The sequence below is a fragment of the Carassius gibelio genome, chromosome B11 (genome assembly GCF_023724105.1).
Source record: "Carassius gibelio isolate Cgi1373 ecotype wild population from Czech Republic chromosome B11, carGib1.2-hapl.c, whole genome shotgun sequence".
Taxonomy (NCBI): Eukaryota; Metazoa; Chordata; class Actinopteri; order Cypriniformes; family Cyprinidae; genus Carassius; species Carassius gibelio.
In genome coordinates this window covers 5,350,788-5,366,195 of record NC_068406.1, presented here as the reverse complement: position 1 = coordinate 5,366,195, position 15,408 = coordinate 5,350,788, and the positions used below count along the sequence as shown (strand labels likewise).

At 41.4% G+C, this 15,408-nt stretch overlaps 1 long non-coding RNA gene across 1 annotated transcript; it reads left to right on the top strand.

Moving 5' to 3' along the window:
• The first annotated feature begins 12,024 nt into the window (after positions 1 to 12,024).
• Positions 12,025 to 15,408, top strand: LOC127968072 (uncharacterized). The gene is made up of 8 exons (XR_008155886.1): positions 12,025 to 12,721; positions 13,183 to 13,677; positions 13,765 to 13,855; positions 13,954 to 14,029; positions 14,139 to 14,376; positions 14,508 to 14,669; positions 14,973 to 15,121; positions 15,229 to 15,408. It is a non-coding gene; the product is annotated as an uncharacterized LOC127968072 (long non-coding RNA).

The following is a 15,408-nucleotide window of genomic DNA, read 5'->3' as shown; positions in this document are numbered from 1 at the left end:
AAGAAGTGTCACATTGCCTGGGACAACTTCTGTGCCTCAGTGAAATGCTCAGCAAAACCCTCCACTGCTGGTCTGAAGAAGCCGTTGGAGGAGATGGGTGCATCCAGGAATGGCACCTTGTCGGCATCCTTGATTTCAGTCAAGTTAAGTCATAGGTGGTGCTCCAGCATGACCAGGTTGGCTATCGAGCAGTGTAGTGTGCAGGGCCAGATCCGTTGCTCTCCTTATCATCAGCAGCAAGGAGTTTGGCCTGGAAGACCTGGAGCACTGCCATGGAATGCAGTGCATGGGCAGCCTGCCCAGCCGACGAGTAGGCATGACCCGCGAGTGTTGAGGTGGTCCAGAATGGCTTAGATGGATGGGTGGTCTTTGCCTTCCATCCAATATCCATGGGTGGGCAGAGATGCACGGCCACAGACACATCCAGCAGCAGCAGATGCTTGTATCCTTTTTCGGTGAGGGCTGAAGAGGAAGAACTGCGGAGGCGCTAAGTAGGGAGCACACCATGACTTGGTCAACTCATCATGGACCTCAGGAAAGAAGTGGATCTCTGGCGAGGGGACTCATGGCATCCTGACAGGAACCACTCGTCCAGACGGCTGCGGGATGGTTCCTCGGGAGGAGACCATTCCAAGCCCAGTTCTTCATCAGCCCTCGAGAGAATGGGGATAAGATCGGTGTCCACCCCAGGTTTCGCATGGCTGGGCTTGGACGGCATTGAGAGGTTGGGGTCCAGTGTGTTCCTCCATGTCCGAAGCTGCTAGAGGCAGAGGGACACTGATCAGGCCGTGTGAAAAGGACAGGGGAATGCCCTCTGGGTGGAGAGAGTGAGGTACAAAGGATCTGAGCTGATGTAAGCTCACTCTCATTTTGGCACTGCACTCTTCTGCCCCACTGTTTCTTCCGTGTAGGCTCGTGGGAGGAAGAGAACCAGAGGGCTTGAGGAGCGGAATCACTCTCAGAAAATAAAATGATTTGCGAGTGCAGAGAGGAGAGATGCATATTCTTGCAATGAGTACATGAAGTCTCTGCAAGTGCTGCATCAGCGTGGGGTTTCCCAAGACACACAATGCACTCGCTGTGGCTGTCATCAGCATGCATGGGAGCCCTGCACGAGCTGCAATGACGGGACGCCATTTTCATCATCGCCATGGAAATTTGCTAAGAAATCTGCTCTTTTCTCTCTGGATGGCAGCAGTGGAAGTGATGCTCTGCAGCGGGAAAAACTGGCAGTTGGGTTCCCCTTGCGAGGTGTGTCAACAGCGAGCAGGCAGTTCAGAGGAGATCAGCGAAGTAGTCGTCACTGTAGGAGAAGAAATCTTTGGTGGGCTTCGCAGCCATTGGTTCGTTTTTTATCCTCTGCGCAAACCGATGGCTGTGCAGTTTCACTGCATGATTGAATAGGGCTTCAGTTCAGGAGAAAAAAGGAGTTTTTCCTATAGCGCCTTTAAGCAGACACAGTACGAGTGTAGTATCGAAAGGGAACACTACATTTACTCAGTTTTGGGGGGATTAAAATGTTGTACTCAAGTAAATTATATATGAGCGAATCTATGTAAAAACCTTCAGGATATAGACAGGAATTAAAATGTAAAGTTTGGTGTGTTTAAGCGCTACTGAAGTGGAGATTTATTTAAATTACCTTTAAAAAATATGTATTGTAATTTAAATCTATTCAAACAAGTGTCTTTTTGATGTTTTCTTTCCACAAGTCTGAAAAAAAACACATAATGAAAAACCAAAATGCCCCAAATCTCAAAGGTGCATGAAAAAACTGTGTTTTTGCCTCTTTGAAAAAAAAAACAATAAAGACATATATATTGGATATTCAGGTACATTATTTTGTAATCCTCAAGACAAGAGCCATAGCTTGTAAAATCAAAAGTCCAAAAAAAATCTCTGAGAAAGCTAGAGCACTTCTCTAAAACTGATCAATTTGCTAAAAATTTCACCTCACTCAGTTACTAAAATCATCCACTAGAGCAGTAGTGTGACTTTTTAGCTCATGTTTTAAATCTACAGCCACTAAAAAAAAGAGAAACTACAATGAAAACTGTATGCTAAATAACAACAGGGGTCTTGTAACTGTGGCTTTTTTTTCACCCTCTCACTTTGGGTTGGTGTAGGGTGTGCTGGAGAGTGAGAGAGGATGAGAAGGAGTTGTTGGGGCGTTCTTGTAGTTTCCCATGTCATTCCTACAAACGGGCTTCCCTAACAGGAACTATAGGTATGCTGATCTCATTAGAACAATTACTAAAGGCCTGCATTTTCCAGGCCAGCCTTTAAAGACCCCAGGGCAATGTAATTTCAAAATCAACCCCTTCCAAAAAAGCACCAGTGTTGGCACTTTCTAAAGGACTGTCAATTACTTCTCTCTCCATTCTGCAAAAGGGAAGCAGCATGATTCAACCAGGCCCAGATAAAGGGCCATTCTTTCGGGAAATCAGCCTGCGCATGGACTTGAATTCATTCTCCATTAATCTGCGGCCGCCTGTGGGAGCTCACTAAATATTCATCAGCAGTGCCAGGCACATCATTGCATGCAAATAAGGCATTCCTGATGTGGAGATACTTCAGTTTTCTCTCTTTTTCTCTAGTACTTCCTCTAGTTTTCACTGTTCTAAACTGTGCTCTGGCATTCTGAGAGTTTTACTACCACCAACATCAATTATACAGAAATTAGACTCAGTTTGTGGGTCACCTCAAAGTCCATGATAAAAGCTGTTTAAATAAGAGATCAACTGCACAATACGATGGTAAGAATAATAATCTTCTGAGGCTAAACTTATGTAAGCTTGTGTACTTTAGCACAACATCTCACTGATTCTTGAGAAGTGGGACAAAACAGCATGCAATACTGAAAAAAATAATAAATAAAACCTTGTACTCAAACAAATAAACTACATTTATGTATCTTATATGTAATAAGCTACATGTAATATGCTTTGATGCAACTTCCCGACTTTTCTCTTTTTTATCAAAATGTGATAGTGGTGAAGAAAACCTGAATTTGTAGTCATTTTAAACATCAAATACATTACTGTATTAAAACAAACACAACAAATAGTCAGTGCATTATTTTTTACAAAGCTTTTATTCAAGATTCACATTTAAGTATTTTGATATATCATTGGAACACAAATTATATGTCTCTTGTGCATCTGGTGTCATTGGCCCATCACCACCATCAGAAAATCTTATGGTGTTAACAAATTTGGAGTTCACGCAGTAGCCATTTTTATTATGTTGATGCTAGATGCTAATAGAACCTGCTACAGGAGAATAAAATGATCTAAACATTTCAAATAATTTCCTCAGAGACTGGAAGATTGTATTGACACATCATGGTTGAGAAACAGGAAATAATAACATTCAGATTGAAAATATTCTAAAACCATAAAATCCATACCTGGATATATTTTAACTATTTAAAGTGAAAACAGGCCTATTCATTGCAGTGTAAAATTGTCTGACTCAGCAAATCACTAATAGAGTATTTTTAAAAGGAAAAGTATCTTCAAGTTGTAGACTTCAAATACAGCGGTACTTTTCATGATGTGGTAGAGATGACTTCACACGACCTCAGCACATCTGTGCAGCTGTGCTTGTTCAGTAAGATATTATAATTGAACCTATTCACACTGGATAATGGACCGTTTGACCAATGAATCCAGCAGTGTCCACCATAATATCGAAGTAAGTATGCATCATTGATCATTGTTCTCACTAAAAAAAAATACTCACTTCAGTTTTAAGATGAATTATTGTGCACCTATAGCATTCCCCGCTGTCATTAAAAGAGGAAAAGTAATCAAGAGCATTTACTACAAATGTGTCTTAATTCATATAATTTTTGTAATGACTTGTCATGTAATTTCCTCATCTCCATATGAGAGTGGAATATTTAATGTAAATGGATATATCAACATGAAAACAGCTTAAAATCAATGTTTTACTTCAGTCATTTTCTCACTCCAGGAAGATGCATGTTCGCAAATTTTTGTCTTCAAGTTTGTTTTTATAAATCCCTCCTTTTGTGCAGAATGTAGCATACGCCTCTTTCAGTGCTGTTTTTTTTTTTTTTTTTTTGAAGCCCCTGGTCACCTGACTTCACATGCATATTTTTATATATATTCACCCATCAGTTAAAGACTGCATCATGCCTGCATCTTAATCTTTGCTGTGAAGAGTCACTGTTTGTGCTATTTTTTACTCAACTCTGCCCTCTATTGCTTTTAATAGGAATAAAAGCAGACAGTGTCACATGACATCAGTAAAATACAGCATATATGTGATTCAGTGATTTCATGTGTCCCTTATTTAACACAACTGATTCAGATCATCAGCTCATTTGGAGAGAAATCCATGAACTGGACTGTGCGTGACAGATGTCAGACAAGGGAGACATACAGAATGAGTCACACATAACACACAATACCTGGAAAAAATGTATGTATGTGTATATATATATATATATATATATATATATATATATATATATATATATATATATATATATATATATATATATATATTTACACAAGCCTTCGCACTGATGCTGGAAATCATTGGTGGCTTTCTGAAGAGCTTACTTGAGATTATTTCATAGTTTAATTATAATGTGAAGAAACGGATCATATCATATAGACAATATAAACCTATTAAACTGTCTCCTCTCTCTTACACTCACGCCACCATCATAAATTGCTGTTTTCTGATTGGTTCTTCATGAGATGTCTGTTGTAGAAACTGTCAGACATTATACTTTTTGTAAGAGTCTAAAATTCATCACGAACAGCCACTGATAAGTGACTACTGACTACTTACAATAAGATATGTAGCAGCCCCTTGGCGTCGACAAACGAGACAGAGAGTTTCGACGGGTGCTTAATCTTCTTTATTTCGCTCGCTTTGAGCGCCATTAACCGTGACTTCGAGAAACGTTGTGTTGTAGCACCGTGAAACTACATAAAGAAACAATATACTCATAAATAAAAAACTTATGTACAAATGACAGATTACTTAAACAAATACACATTTACAGATACCCAAAAGGCAAATAAATTATTACATACATGAGAAATTAACCAAAAGAGCGACAAATAACATGTGCCATACGAAATTATATATTACTTTAAAATACAACATGCAAAACACACAATAAAGACACATACCTCGCTCCGCTTGCCAAAGGGTACTAGATGAACCAAAACGTAAAGTGCATCCACCTTTTACAATATATATTTCAAACTTTTGTAAACGCCATGTGAGAACCACAATGTGCTCCTCGTCCGCACCTCTTTCTTCTACCTGCGTTACAGCTTACGTTACGTAGAGAGCGTGCGTGCGCACACACAACACATTTAAAGTGACACACACATACATATTTTTGCGGTCATTTACGCTCCCACCAATTATGAGATGATGAAAGAACAGAACAAACTGTGAATGAATCAGAACATGATTTCTGAACATCAATATGACCGCCTTCACAGTTTTTATGCATGTGAAGTCTAAAATGTTAGGTTTTATAGAACTTAATTACATGGTCTGATGCAATGATATCACAAAGCAGTCGCTGATTACTCATTTTCAATAAGTACCACCAATTTTTGGATGGGCCTTTCAATGACTGTGGGCTTGGAGCGTTGATTTTGTTTTCGCTCCCCTAACTGCAACTTGACTCGCCTTACAAGACCATCACTTCCTTCACTGGTTTCCACCACTCGGCCTAATTGCCACTGACCTCTGGGAAGCATATCGTCTTTGATGATTACAACATCATTCACTTGAAGGTTACGGCGAGGAATATGCCATTTCTGATGTGCTGCAATGTTGAGAAGGTATTCCTTCTTCCAACGACTCCAAAATTGTTCGATTAGGTATTGAACTCTGCGCCATCTTTTAGTGGCATACACATCTTGTTTTACAAACTTTCCTGGAGGTGGAAGAGCAACATCAGATTTCATCATTATCAGATGGTTTGGGGTCAATGGTTCGAGTGAATTTGGATCATTAATCCCATCCACCGTTAGAGGGCGGCTGTTTACAATGGCCATTGCTTCATAGAACAGCGTTCTGAGTGATGCGTCATCAAGCCTGCCTGGGCATAAAGCAAGTGTGGCATTGAGTACATTTCGCACAGTACGTATCTGACGCTCCCAGACACCTCCAGCATGGCTTGCAGAAGGAGCATTAAAGACAAACTCGCATTGCCTTTCTGTAAGAAAGATCTCTAAGGCGTTGGTGTCAATCTCTTTCAGTGATTTTGCGAATTCATTTTTAGCTCCAACAAAGTTAGTGCCGTGGTCACACTGAAGTTTGCGAACTGCTCCTCTGAGGCTGATAAAGCACCTTAGGGCATTGATAAAGGAGTCTGTAGATAGGTCCTCAATCATTTCAATATGGACTGCACGAGATGATAGACAAGTGAATAATAGGCCATATCTCTTAAGCTCCTTGCGAGCTCTCTTCACAATAAATGGCCCGTCCATACCACAGTACGTGAATGGAGCGGAAACCTCAACACGTTCTCTGGGAAGTTCTGCCATACGCTGTTCTTCAGCTGGTCGTCTGAGTTTCCGACATTGCACACACTTGTGTATGAACTTAGCGACGGACTTACTGCCTCCAATGATCCAGAATCCATTCATTCTTAACTCCATTTGAGTTTGGCTTCTTCCCTGGTGACGAACTTTGGTGTGGTAATGTGACAGAATTAGTTTAGTGATGTGGTTACCTTTTGGAAGTATTACAGGATGTTTTAGATCTTTACTGAGAGATGAGTGTTTTAGCCTCCCACCAACACGGAGGATGCCATTGTCCAAAATAGGATCCAGAGGGTACAGTGCGCTTGAATTTGGTAGAGCTTCTCCTCTTTCAATTATTTGCATTTCCTTTGAGAATGCTTGCTGCTGTACAAGCTTGATGACCACCTTAGCAGCTCTCTCACGTTCTTCAACTGTCACATGATCACCGTTGTACATCTGTTTGTGGCCCAATCTGTTTATTCTTGCAACCACCCTTAGAAGCATAGACCAAGAAGAGAATCGACTTAAGCGACTGAGGAGGTCTGCTCCGTCTCTGACGGAGGTCACAAAGGTTTGGACTAATTTAACTTCAGGATTACCGACAAGCAGGTTCACAGGTGTGTATGGTGTTGCATTTACTTCCTGTTCCCACAGGAATTTGGGTCCTGATAACCACATTGATGTAGAGATGGCAGACGCATTAAGCCCTCTAGATGCATAATCAGCAGGGTTATCTGTTGTATTTACGTAACACCACTGACTAGGATCTGTGACATCTCGTATCAGCTGCACTCGATTTGCGACAAAAACATGAAACCTACGGGCTTCGTTGTTAATGTATGCTAAAACGACCTGCGAGTCTGTCCAGAAGAACTCTTGGTCAATCTTCATTTCCAGCTCATTTTTCAGCATGACACTCATTCTGGCAGATATGACAGCGGCTGAGAGTTCTAACCTGGGAATGCTTATGACCTTTGTAGGTGAGACCCTGGCTTTAGCCATCACCAGACAGCAGTGGACTTCACTCTTTTCATTTTGGAAGCGGAGGTAGGAACAAGCACCATATCCTACATTACTCGCATCAGAGAAGTGGTGTAACTCTGTTCTGACTATTTCACTGAAGGTATGTGGGTGATAACATCTTGGTATCAATACTTCCTTGAGTTTCAGAAGATCATTTTTCCAATCCACCCATTGAGGACGCACGTCATCAGGAAGTTCGTTGTCCCATTCAGTACCTCTACGACAAAGTTCTTGTAGGATACACTTTCCCTGTAGAATAAATGGGGCGACAAACCCAAGAGGGTCATATAGAGAGGCTATAACAGACAGAATACCACGGCGAGTCAATGGTTGATCCTTAAGGTCGATGCTGAAACTGAATGTGTCATCCTTTGTTGACCATTGAATGCCGAGTACACGTCCAGCTGGTGTTGCTTCAAGATTAAAGTCAAGAGGCTTTGATGTTGTTGCCTTTTCTAACGGGTTTAAACAACTCAGAACGTCTTCCTTATTTGAGTTAAATTTGTGAAGCCGTAAACCTCCATGTTTACACACTCTTTGAGCTTGCATTATTAGTTCTTTGGCTTCACTGGTTGAGGGAACACTGGTTAACCCATCATCCACATAAAAGTTCTTCTCAATGAATGCTGAGGCTGAAGGATAGTTAACCTTGTGCTGCTGTGCCAGGTACTTTAGGCCGAAATTAGCACACCCAGGTGAAGACGTGGCACCAAAGAGATGGACTGCCATGCGATATTCTTGAGGCTCTTTCTCCAAGTCTCCACCCTCCCACCATAAGAATCTCAGGTAATTGCGTTCATCAGGTGGGACGAGAAACTGGTGAAACATCTTCTCTATGTCACAGGTAACTGCAACTGGCTCCTTTCTGAAACGGCACAGCACTCCCACCAAGGAATTGGTTAGATCAGGCCCAGTCAGAAGTGTGTCATTTAATGATATACCACGAAACTTTGCTGAACAATCGAATACCACCCTCAGCTTGTTTGGTTTCTGAGGGTGGTACACCCCATGGTGTGGGATGTACCACACTGTCTCTCCACTTAGTATAGCTGGAGCTTGTTCTGCATCACCTTTGATAATCATCTCTTCCATGAAAGCCTTGTAGTGATCATAATACTGTTTATTGGACTTGAGCCGTTTCTTTAGGTGTTGTAGTCGAGCAGTTGCTAGCCCTTTGTTGTTGGGTAGTGAGGGTCGGCTGCTGCACTTAAATGGGAGAGGAAGCTCGTAATGTCCATTATCCTTCTGATGAATATTGGCACTGAGGTGCTGTATGAAACGAACATCCTCTTGTGACACACATTTATCCTCATAAGCTTTTTCATTGAAATCTGACTCCAGAATTTTCAGGATATCATTGGCCGATGGGACAGGTATTTCCTTTACTGCAACACGGTGGACAAAACTCTGATTTCCTTGTCGGTCAAGGTGTGGATTAGACAGGCCTATAATACTCCACCCAAGCACAGTTCTTTGCGCGAAAGGCTCATTTTCACCACCTATAATTGCTTCCAAGGGAGCTAGAGCAGATGGGCAGTCAAATCCAATTAAAAGTCCGACTTCACAGTTCAAAAGTGGTGACAGCTGACTTGCTAAGTGTCTGAGGTGACTCCACTGAAGTGCTGTGTGCTTGGTGGGAATATACGACTTGTCTACTGGAATGAAGTCTCTTGTGTATGCTTGCTGTAGTGGTATAGAACTTGCAGATTGTAGTCCTCTTACTTTAAGTCCACAGACTCTCTTACTGGCAGTGATCGTGTCAGCAGCTGTCATGGTGCTGAGCCTCAATTGCACAGGTTGTGAGACAACATTCAAACTTTCAAGAAGATCTTCCAAGATGAAACTTGAGTCGCTCTGGGTGTCAAGTAGAGCATAAGTTAGTACTTCTCTTTGGGGTTCGTCCACTGTAGAGATGAAAACTGGTACAATGCTGGAAGTAGCAGGAGAACATTGAGTGAGTGCGTGTGTCATGACTTTATGAACTTCCTCACTTGCTTGAACATTCGTAGATGCTCCTTTAGGGTCCTTTGAAGGAGCTTTATCCCTTTCTTCATGTAAGCAGTTAGGATGACTTCCACCACACGTACCACATGTATGTCTTCTTCTACAGTCTTTACTCATGTGTCCCTTTCTGAGACATCCGAAACAGAGGTGGGTTTCGTGAATGAAGGCTTTCTTTTCTTCAATAGTCTTTCCAGCAAATGTAGAGCATTGAGCAATGTGATGTTTTTCATCTTTGCAGAAAAGGCACGATGTCTTTGGCTTAGAGCTGTACGTCTCTGGTCTTTTTGAGCTCAAGTCCTTCACCTGAGAGCCTTAGCGCGCTTGGGGAACCTTTCATCTGTGTTCCTTTGATTCACAAATAGTGCAGAGGTTATAGGGTTACAAGCTATTTTTGCTTCCTTTTGCAGAAATTCTGTGAAGCATTTGAAACTTGGATAGTCACCCGATGTGTCTAGCTCTTCCACCACGATTCGGTTCCACTTTCTCACAATCCATTCGGGGAGTTTCTTTAACAGCTTGTGGTTTTCTTCAGAATCATTTAGGATGGCTAATCCTTTTACGTGAGGAATTGCCTCGACACAACCTTGTAGGAAATCTGTGAAGTCTCGTAATGCCAGTGGGTCATTTGCTCCAATTTTGGGCCATCTCATCAGCTTGTCTCGAAACGCTCTTTGGATGACGAACGAGTTCCCGTACCTTTCCTGTAACACTTTCCAGGCACCTTGATACGCATCCTCAGAATTTCTGTAGAAATATCCCTCCACCGCTTTGCGAGCTTCCCCAGCAAGGTAATTCTTCAGATAGAACATTTTTTCACCAGAAGGAAGAGGTTTTCGATCAATGAGGGCCATGAATGACATCTTCCAATCTATGAATTTTAAAGGGTCACCAACAAAGACAGTGGGTTCTGGAACAGGCAGCCGATGTGTGCTTAGTGAGTTTGCTATTGCTTGAGCTAGATTTGCAGTTTCCTGAGGTGATGTAACTCCATATCCTTCACATGATGCTTGCTGAGGTAGGAACGACTGTGCTTCCGGGTTCAGTTGAGATGTAAGCTCTGTCCTTTGGCAGCCAGTGTGAATGCTAGGGCCTTCGTCATCTTCACAGCGATGAAGGTTGCCTTCCAATTCGTTATACACTTTGACACGAGCTGCTGCTACTTTAACTTTTTTGTCAACTTGTAGCTGTTGTAGCCGTTTCTTTTCCTCAACTAGCCTTAACTGCATTTCAGCCTTCTTCTGCTTTATCTCCGCTAACATTCTCGACTCACAAAGCTTCCAGTCATGCTCCATCTTATCAAGCTTAGCTTGTTGATTGTGAATTTCTTGTAAAGCTTTAGCTTGTTCCAGTTTCGCTGCAAATTCTGCCTGTGCATCAGCACGCTTACTTGAGACTTTAGAAGTCTTGGATTGGTTATCGGATCCCAGTGATGACTCTGAAACGACTGTGTTTGTTACTGTACATCCAAAGACGGATCCATATTCATCCTTATTCAGCACTTGCCTTACTGTTTCCTTCACAAGTTCTTCGTTGTAACTTTCATTAAATGTTTCCAGTCGTTTACTGACAAGATCAGTGATTTCTGCAGTTAGTGCAGCGCAGGCATCCATACGTTTAACAATGTCTGGAGTAGTAGTGTGGTTACGCAGAATTGCTTCATAACGCTGATAGACTGAATCATGTCTGCCTTGAATGTCCTGCTGTATTTGATCCAGGTCTTCACGTGTACAGAATGTTTTCAAATTTGATCTAGCCTCTCTTGCAGCCTGCTTCCAGGACTCATAAGTCTTATGGAAGGACTTTTCCTGTTTCTTTGCTTCGAGCTCATGCATCTCTCGACCTTTCTCTGTTAAGCTTCTTTCACGTGAGCTTGCTCTGAGCTGTTGCACTGGTGGGTTACTTATTTCTTCAGCTGGAAGTGGTATCTCCTCAACGGGTTCAACTTCCTTTTCAGGTGGGTTTTCCATGGCCTCTTTAATGTTGTTTACTTCTTTAAACTGGGCAACTTAAGCTATATGTGATACCATTTCCATCAGACCTCTAAAATGTAAGCACTCAAAATATTAGCAAGGAAAATCAACACAAATGCACAACTGTAAACACTTTAACATTTAAATATTTCCCTTGTAATAGATCAGAAATGTCAGTTTACAAACAGTAATAAAGTTAACTGTACTCTTTGTGTATGACTTTTTAAATGTCCAAGATAAATCTTCAACAATCAACGTTCAAATTTAACACACAAGTTTTTATAGTCTTTAAATAATCAAGCAAACTTGAATATTTTCTTGTGGTTTGACTTATTCAATTTAAATGTCTCTTGTAGTTTTATCCTTCAATTTAATAGTCCAAAAAATATTCTCCTTTTCATTTGAACATGTCAACTTACAGAGTTCCAATGAATGGATGCAGCTCACGTGGGAATACGATTTAACTCACAGTCTCGATCTCATCTGTAGTGTTAAAGGCCATCTTTCAATTTAATTTTATAACTTAATTTATACAGAATATTGCATGAAAATGTAAATTTAAAAAGACATACATAAGAATACATATGTTTTACAACACCCACGGGCAGAAATTAAGAAAAAAAGTGCCTATTCTAAGCTACGCTCCAAAAACCCGCCTTTTCCCAGAGAACGCGTCATATGACGTAACGACAGGCAAACATAGGCGCTGCAGCCTTGGTTCTCAGTGTGGGTTTACGTAGTCTGAGAGGTGGAAACAGAAAATAGAGATTGTCGTTCTCGTTATTATAGTTATAGTAGGTTTGAGTTGTCACAATGGTGAATTCTTGTGTTTGTTTTGGATGCAACAACTCCAACTTGTCTGGCCATCGGGTCCACCGATTTCCAAACAAGAAACACAAAGATTTCCGTGCTTGGATACGTTTCTTCCAGGCAAAGAGAAGCAATTTCGCTGCCTCCTCGTTGACAAGACACACGGTGGTATGTGAAAAACACTTCACACCGGACAGCTACAACCAAGGAGATCTTATGGAATTTCGCATGGGATTTCGACGAAAAGAGTGGGTTAGGCTGGCAAATGGAGCTGTGCCATCGGTGCATGCAGGTCCACCTGCAAAATCTGGCGGGAGTGAAGAGTCTAACGTTAATGTTAGCACTAGGAGAGAATCTGCGCGTCGAAAAAGGGAGCTTTGCACAGTAAGTCTTATAATACCATATATAAATTGTTGTATCGAAATGTAGCTCTGCATGTAATTTCTGCAAATGTATTTTTCTTGACGTTATAATGGTCTTGGCATGGCACGAAAGCCCGCCTAGCTGCCGTCAGCTTACTCTTGTTACACCCCGTGAGGCGGCACATGAGCCTCCTGACACTTATTTTATTGAGCTATTAAGACCAGGTTCCAGAAAATGTTATTTTTTTAATAAAAAATTTATGTGGTTGCATTCGCATATTACTACTCGGTTAAATTCACGCATTTAACTTGTTTTAGCGCCCGCCAAATAGATTTAATGTCTTATTTGTCAACTGTCTATGAGGAGCTGAATTATAGTCTGTGAATGTACAGTATGTATATTAATAATTTGTGTCTTAACTATACAGGTTTTTTACTGGTTCATCTTAAAGCTGCTTGAGTATTGAATCGTGTATCTTTCAGGCCTGCGGAACTTGTGGTTATGAGCGTTACTGGCAAAACCAAGAGAAGGTGCATCGAAACATGCCTGCCTGCAACCTTTTACTCAGCGGTGCCATCCACTTCTCAGGTTGCATGGCTTCTCAGACAATCAGGATGCTGAAGCTGTTTGGACTGCAGTGCATAAGTCCTGGCACTTTTTTCTGCCATCAGGGCTATTACTCTATCCCTACCATCATGCAGGCCTGGAGGAATGAGCAGAGGGGGATCATCAGGGAGTTGAAGGAGACTGGGGGTGGATTGATCCTGTCTGGTGATTGCAGGTAGATTGGTCCAGCTCACGTCACGGATGTAGAACAGGTCAATGTGTTTTTGCATTAACCTATAAATGTAATGTTATGTAAATGTAATGTTTTTGACGTTCTTAGATCAGATTCTCCTGGACACTGTGCCAAATACGGTAGTTACTCCTTGATTGAGGATCGAATTAACAAAGTTTTGGATGTTCAGCTTGTCCAAGTAAGCTGATGTCACACATAAATCTTGTGTCTGATTTAGTTACTGATATTACTGTTACTGTTCAGTAATAATCAGTTGGTTTTACAGAGCTCAGAAGTCCCAAGCAGCTCTTGGTGTGAGCTAGAGGGTCTAAAGCGGAGTATGCAGTTCCTGATGGACCAAGACATGCAAGTGGCAGGTAATGATGCTAGGAGAGATCTAAATCTGAACAGCATTGACAGGCACAGTATCACTCAAAATAAATTCTAAATTCTATAAAATCAATTTGTGTTTTAGGTGGCCAAGTGGGTACGTGAGAAAATGTGTTCAGAAGGAACAAGGCATTTCTTTGACGTCTGGCATATTGGGAAAAGTATGTATTGGGATGTTGGTAGTTCTATATAACAGACTTGTTTTTTTGTAGTTAAATTCACTTTCCTAATAATTAATTTGCTCTGCTCTGTTTGTCTGCTCTGGAACAGGTGTACAGAAAGCACTGGATGCTGCTGCAAAAGAGAGGGACTGTGAGGATCTGAAGCTGTGGAGGCCAGCCATCATCAACCATCTCTACTGGACCGCAGCTTCCACCCCTACAGGAGATCCAGATGAGATGCAGGCAAAATGTACAGGACATACATGAACACAGCACTCCTGCATTTGCCAGCTGCGCACATCCACCGTTGGAAGGAGAGGCAAGAAACAAGGAGTGGCTGGAACCAGGTACAACAGATGTCACATTTTTTTCAGTGCTTGTTTTAGTTTGGTTTTATCAATACATAACCCCATGTGTACTAATAATTACTTGTGTTATGAAATGCAAGGGATTATATGACAGAATACGTTTTATTCAGGATCACCAGCACCCACTAAACTGGAGAGTGTAGCTGCCAGGAAAGCACTGGTAAAGGATATTCGACAATTGTCACCTCAGCATCAGACATTCTCCCTGGAGGCCTACCATTCCCTCATTCTGCACTTTGCTCCCAAACATACTGGCTTTTCTTTTACAGCAGGTAGTGTTATCACTTAAAAGTATCGATACTAATAAAATTAGTTTTTTTTTTCTTTTTTTCTCAATTTCAGGAAATGATGACAGAATGAATATGGCTAAAAACTAATGCAGTCTTGTATAGCAGACCAAAATGTTATAGATTGATAACAGCATTACATATTGTTTGCAAAAAAATAATTGCAAAGATGAGTCATTGTCTTAGACCCATTTGAACTGAAAACATTAATGTCATATATTTATTTTGCATTTCACTGCATTGGGTTAGCTTTGGAGACCTAATGTTCTAACTACTTATCTCGTACAGACTTCTCTTGGCAGCCCTACATTTCAATAGTAATGGCAACAGAGATGTAGCGCGAACTAGTGAGGGTGAGGGACGCTACGCTGTTCGCTACCCACGGTTTCGGAAAGGTGGCTGGGTAGTCCACCCCATCAAGGAGAAACCATCTTACGGTTAGTAGTTTCACTTAGTTTTTCAATATCTTTTTTGTGTGAATCTATCTATTTTTATGTGAGTCAACCATGTAACTAAATGTTTTCTAAACATTTCTCTCCTCAAGTATACGCAACAAATCTTATGGTCTCTCTGGTAGAGGAATACTGCAAGACACCGCAGGCCCTCTGCTGCACCGCCCCCCTCACCTCTTCCGTCCAGAAGGTTGCCAAGGATGAGGCAGTCAGCCTCCATCTCGCACGACACTCACGTTTTAACATGTAATAAAAGATCAATTTTACCAGTA